The 6,000-nt window shown below is 39.3% G+C and overlaps 1 protein-coding gene and 1 long non-coding RNA gene across 5 annotated transcripts in view; one reads left to right on the top strand and one right to left on the bottom strand.

Annotated features, from left to right (window-relative positions):
• Positions 1 to 463: 463 nt before the first annotated feature.
• LOC123000388 (uncharacterized) lies at positions 464 to 5,237 on the bottom strand. Of its 2 annotated transcripts, none has more exons than XR_008961076.1 (3): positions 2,553 to 5,237; positions 2,000 to 2,069; positions 464 to 1,725 (listed from the first exon to the last, which is right to left on the bottom strand). It is a non-coding gene; the product is annotated as an uncharacterized LOC123000388 (long non-coding RNA). The 2 variants fall into 2 exon arrangements; XR_006408348.3 differs by having other exon boundaries at positions 2,000 to 2,064.
• LOC113246550 (glycine N-phenylacetyltransferase-like) overlaps positions 2,673 to 6,000 on the top strand; it is a 25,802-nt gene continuing 22,474 nt past the window's right edge. For 2 of the 3 annotated variants that reach the window (XM_048216267.2, XM_044379778.3), the window contains exon 1: positions 2,678 to 2,940. The gene's annotated coding sequence lies outside the window, so the exon portion shown is untranslated. Of the gene's footprint in view, positions 2,941 to 6,000 lie in introns of all 3 variants that reach the window. The other variant, XM_026487156.4, reaches the window with a different exon arrangement.

The following is a 6,000-nucleotide window of genomic DNA, read 5'->3' as shown; positions in this document are numbered from 1 at the left end:
CGCTGGGAGCCTGCTTCTTCCTCTCCCACTCCCCCTGCTGTGTTCCCTCTCTCGCTAGCTGTCTCTCTGTCACATAAATAAATAAAAAATCTTTAAAAAAAAAAAAAAAGAAATAACAAACATGTCCATCAGTAGGAACACAGGTGGATTCGTTATTGTATAATCCACACATTGGAATAATATGCAGCCGTTAACAAGAAAGAAGCAGCTCTGTAGGAACTAATATGGAAGGATTTCCAAAATGTATTGCTAGGTGAAAAAGAACAACAAATAAAATAGAATAACACATACATATATATATATGTGTGTGTGTGTGTGTGTATAACATATATATATATATATGTTATTATATATGTTAGATATATGTCATATATATATTTTAGATTATACATATATATATATTTATTTATTTATTCTAAATTTACCAAGTACCTCTGGCAGGTTATATAAATAAGTTGCATCGTAGGTTTCCATGTGCCTATAGAGAAGGTTATAACTGGAAAATAGGGGAGCAAAGAAAAAATAAAGAATTATTTTCCATTAATATCCGGTGACCTTGAAACTGACCAATTCTGGAAAACTCCTCCTCCCTGGGGAGAAGTGAAACTTCTTTGGGTTCTTTCACCTGTCCCAACCTCCTCTACCCACAGAGGATGTGATGCTGATTTTGCACATGAGAAGACTCAGTCACAGGTAACTTATCAAGAGACAGAATCAGGATTAAGCCCTAATTGTTACCACCAAAAAATCCAATACTCTTTTGCCTATATTGGTGCTTCTTAAATTGCATTTTTGGCACTTCCTTAGAGGCCTGTGGTGATGGGCTTTAGGTGGTGATGGGCTTTAGGACACACGAAGATCAACATGGCTCTCATCTTCCTGTGACACACATTGTATTGAAATATCTATTAAAAGAAATATTATCTTATGTATTTAGATATTTTGTGGAGTAGAATTCAAAATCCACATGTTTCATACATGCATTCTCAAACAAAATTCAGGCAAACAAAATCCAGGACTACTCTGGTCTATCTATATCCTTGCTCTCTTAAGACACATGCTTATTTTCTTCCTCAGGATATATGACTAGACTTTTTTGAGATGTACTATATTGTATGATGCTCACTTTCTGCTACGAAATGTGTCATAAAGCACATAGAGTTATCGCCCTCTTAATTATGTGGGAACATTTTGAAGCAGACAAAGAACTAGTAGTTTTTTGTCCATTGATTTCTTCTTCTAGGCTGTGGGATCCTCAAGGAAAGGGTTAGTGTCTTATTTTCTGCAATCCTGGTGTTTTGTAAATGTTGGCTGAAGAAATGCACTATTCTTTTGTTGACAGGAAAGGAAGCTTTCAGAACATCTTCTTGGATCTCCCATGCGGGGCTTGTGAATGAGCAGTGGGACTTTGGAAATAATGGAAGGAGCTTGAAATATGTTGAATGCTGCCTCCAGAATTTTCCAGGATTTGGTGTGCTGGGTCCAGAGGGGGACCCTATCTCTTGGATTGTGAAGGAACAGTCTTGTGAGATGAGAATGGGTTACACTGTCCCCAAATACCGAGACCACGGCTACATGAAGAAAATAGGTTTTCACATTATAAAGTATTTCATTCAGAAAAAAATGCCATTTTATTTCCATGTGTCAAAAGATAAAACCTTCAGGCACTGAGAAGTGTGGGGTTTAAGGCTGCTCCTTGTGGCTGGCATCAGTGGAAATGCACTCCTAGAAAATATTGTTGATTAGCGCCATTGTCCATTTCAAGCCTTTCTTATCAGTGAAAAAAGTACCATTCAAACACAAACTTTTAATTTATATTAGCACAAAAACATCCAATTATTTGGGGTCCATGCATTACTTAACCCCACACTTGTATAATAGTTTTGTCCTCCTCCATATTACAGAAAAATGGAAGCTTTTGGTGTTATGTTTTGCCTTTATGATGACAGACCCTCAGAATTAAAATCGTCCAATGTCAATCATTAGTGCCAGGACAAACCTTTCAAAGCAACATTTTCCTCTTTGAAGTCTTCTTTCATGAAAGAATCCTGCTTTTCCATGCTTCTGTGCTTGAAAATAAAAAGACTGATTTGAAGAGTGTCTTCTCCCCTTCCTCGGACAAAATTTTCCAAAGGACCTCTCAAAAGCCCTCTGCCTTTGATCCTGGGTGCCGTCTCAAGAGTTTTGAGATACGCTACTGAATTAAATTATGTGGCCATCAGTGAAAGTTTGGTTTTCTGATTAGCTTTTCTCCCCTAAGATTTATTTATTTATTTGAGAGAGACAGAGGGAGCATGAGCCGAGGGGGAGGGGCAGGGGCAGAGGGAGAGGGAGAGAGAAAGACGATACTGCGCTGAGTGTGGAGCCCAACACGGGGCTCCATTTCATGACCCTGGGATCAGGACCTTCGCTGAAACGAAGAGTTGGCTGCTCAACCAACTGCGCCACCTAGGGGCCCCCAAATAAGTAATTTCTTTATTTACAGTTAAAAACTCTGATTCTAATAAAAAATTATTATAAAAAAAAACCCACTCTGATTCTAAAAGTCAAACCTTAACAAGAGCTGGCTGTCTCTTCTTGTTGGTGCTTGTGAAGGAGGAAGGAAGGAAAAGAGGTATTTTTTGTAGAGGTCCACCTGCATTCCTGTGCTCAGCCAGCTGATTTCACAGTCCAGACTGAGGTGCTGAATAATGGAAGGACCTTTAAGACCAGAAAACAGCTGAGCCTTCTGGAAAAAGAGCCTCAGAGGGCATGCTGCCAACATACCAGTATTTCGGAGCCGCCCCTCTGAACGTGGGATCCTGAGGGAGGGACTGAATTTCATACAGTGCTGCCAGAAGTGTGTGCGGGTGGTGTATTTCATCTTCTAGAACAGCCTGCAGCCTCTGGTCTTTACTTGGGGATCTCTGCAGAGACTGAGTAAGATTGACAGCTTTGCAGGTGAGAACAAAGGAGAATCGTTGCTCTGGGACCCCTCGTCTCCTATTGCTTTCCCCACTGAAGTAGAATGAATCAAAATGCTACTGTTGGGTGTGGATAAGAGTTTCTGAACTCATTTGGGTTGAGAATTATGCCAGGAAAAAAGAAGCTCTTCCATTTCAGAAGCCTGTATCAGTCACCTACTGTGTATAGGGCAATACCCTATTTCTGTGAGAAATTCTTGACAGGACAAAGCCAGGCTCTTGTTCTGAACCGATGAAGAGATGTGAGGAGATTTGAGAGCCAGGGTTTGGTAGAGGGGAGACAATCCAACAGCCTCTAGAAGGAATATGCTGGTTTCGGTGACATATAACACAATTTACAGACGTACTATGTAAACATTATCTTATTTCTTCCTCTAGTAACATTCTGAGGTAGTCAGATTTTTTTCCTTGGATAAATGATGACCAGGGAAATTAAGTGCACTGCTTAAGACTGCAAAGGTAGATTCTAGTAAGAGGACTACAATACCGACAAGATTAATTGTAAATGTAAAACCATAAAAAATGTAACTTAAAGAAGTCTTAGCTGTAACACTCTTATGACATTTGGTATTTCCTTCTATATTTTCATATTTTTAAAATTTTACTTAAATTAAATTAACATACAGTATATTATTAGTTTCAGAGGTAGTTTAGTGATTCATCAGTTGCATATAACACCCAGTGCTCATTATATCATGTGCTCTCCTTAACGCCCATCACTCAGTTACCCCACCCCCACTCACCTCCCCTCTATATTTAAGAGTCTCTTATGGTTGTCTCCCTCTCCGATTTAGGCTTATTTTACTTTTCCCTCCCTTCCCCTAGGATCCTCTGTTTTGTTTCTTAAATTCCACATATGAGTGAAATCATATAACTGTCTTTCTGATTGACTTATTTGCTTAGCATAATACCGTCTAGTTCCATCCACGTCATTGCAAGTAGTAAGACTTCATTCTTTTTGATGGTGGAGTATATATACATATATATACCTCATCTTCTTTATCCATTCATCTGTGAATGGACGTCTGGGCTCTTTCCATAGTTTGGCTATTGTGGACATTGCTGCTATCATATTTATGTGATTCATATAAATATGTACACAAAAAGACTTTACATATCTGATTAGAATTTATGTATTGTCATATTCTGCCTTTTTTGTGTTCATCTTAAGACTCCATATAGCAGCTTATATATCATAGCTTTCATGTTAAGGGGTTTTAGAGCTGTAAAATAATAATAGTTCATTATTTATGTAAATTGTCTGAGATTGTGCCTAGTACTTCTCTGTAAGTTAGTATTGCTTTACAAAATTGTTCATAGAGCATTTTTCATTTGAATTTTCTTTGGATAAATTCCAAGTATTGGAATGGTTTCATCAAAGGTTTCAAAGTGTCCTTATAGGGCTTTGTCCATTATCAATGCAGGCAACCACCAAAATGTGCCGGCTCCCTTGAATCCTCTATCTCAGTCAAATGCATTTACTGAACATCATATTTGTGTTTTTAGTGTGTGTGTGTGTGTGTGTGTGTGCATGTGTGTGCGTGTGTGTGCGTGTGTGTGTGTGCGTGTGCGTGTGTGTGCTGAAGGTTGTCCCAAATGTACTGGGCAGTACGTCAATATTACATCCCCGGTAATCTAGCATCAGATTCAACTCGGCTTCTTATTGTCATGTGGCCTTTTTGTGAGATGCTCCTAGATGATGTCAGATTAATCTTCAGAAATATTATACTTCTACTGTCTTGATGCTGCCCAAGATACGGCCTCTGGTCTGAGGCCTTTTTCAAGTTCCATGCCCAGCACACAGTAGGCTTTCTAGAGGTACCTGTTGAATGAATGAGTCTTTGCCCTTGGTAAGTGGAGTGCCTAAATAGACAGTTATGTTGATGTAAATACTTCATAAACTCAATCATTCAACAGACATTTATTGAGTCTTTACGGTGTGTCAGATGGTATAAAAACACCATGGAAAACAGTATGTGGGTTCCTCAAAAAATTCAAACTAGAACTACCATACGATCCAGCAAACCCACTTCCGGATGTGTGTGTATATATACATATGAAGGTGATGATGTCACAATCTCAGAGATATCTGGGGGCGCCTGCGTGGCTCAGTCAGCTAAGCCTCTGCCTTACACTCAGGTCATGATCCCAGCGTCCTGGGCTTGAGTCCCACAAGGGGCTCCCTGCTCAGCGGGGAGCCTGCTTCTCCCTCTGTCTGCCGCCCCCCACCCCCGCCACTTGTGCTCTCTCTGACAAATAAAAAAATCTTTAAAAAAGAAAGAGATCTCTGTACCTACATGTTTACTGCAGCATTATAGACAATAACTAAGACATGGAAACAGCCTAAGTGTCCACAAATGGATGAATGGATACAGAAGTTGTGGTATATATACACAATGGACTATTATCCAGGCATGAGAAAGAAGGAAATCTTGCCATTTGTAACAACATGGATGGACCGTGAGGGCATTATGCCAAGTGAAATAGGTCAGAGAAAGACAAATACTGTATGATCTCACTTATGTACAGAATCTTAAAAAGCCAAACTGTAAGGAATAGAGAGTAAAATACTGGTTGCCAGGGACTGGGAGTTTGAGGTAATGGGGAAATGGTGGTCAACATACAAACTTCCAGTTACAAGATAAACAAGTTCCAGGGATCTAATGTACAGCATGGTGATGATAATTAATAATATAATACTTGAAAGTTGCTAAGAGAATAGATCTTAAATGTTCTCACAACAACAAAAAAAAGAGGTAATTATGTGACGTGATGGAGATGTTAACTAACATTACTGCGCCAACCATTTCACAACAGATCTGTGTATCAATCACATTGCACGCATTAAACTTACACAATGTTCGTTTCAATTACATCTCAGTAAAGCTGGGGGCGAAAAAGAAAAAAAAATACAACCACTGCCTTAAGTGGTTCTGGTCAAGATTCTCCCCTCAAATCATGAAGAGAATTCCAGGTTAAGTGAAGGGACTGGTTCACTGGCAAGGATCCAAATAACTGATAAGAACCTGGGGAAAAG

Source organism: Ursus arctos, unplaced genomic scaffold, assembly GCF_023065955.2.
Source record: "Ursus arctos isolate Adak ecotype North America unplaced genomic scaffold, UrsArc2.0 scaffold_23, whole genome shotgun sequence".
Classification (NCBI taxonomy): domain Eukaryota; kingdom Metazoa; phylum Chordata; class Mammalia; order Carnivora; family Ursidae; genus Ursus; species Ursus arctos.
Note: the sequence above shows the minus strand (reverse complement) of the source record. Positions and strands in the feature narration are given on the sequence as shown.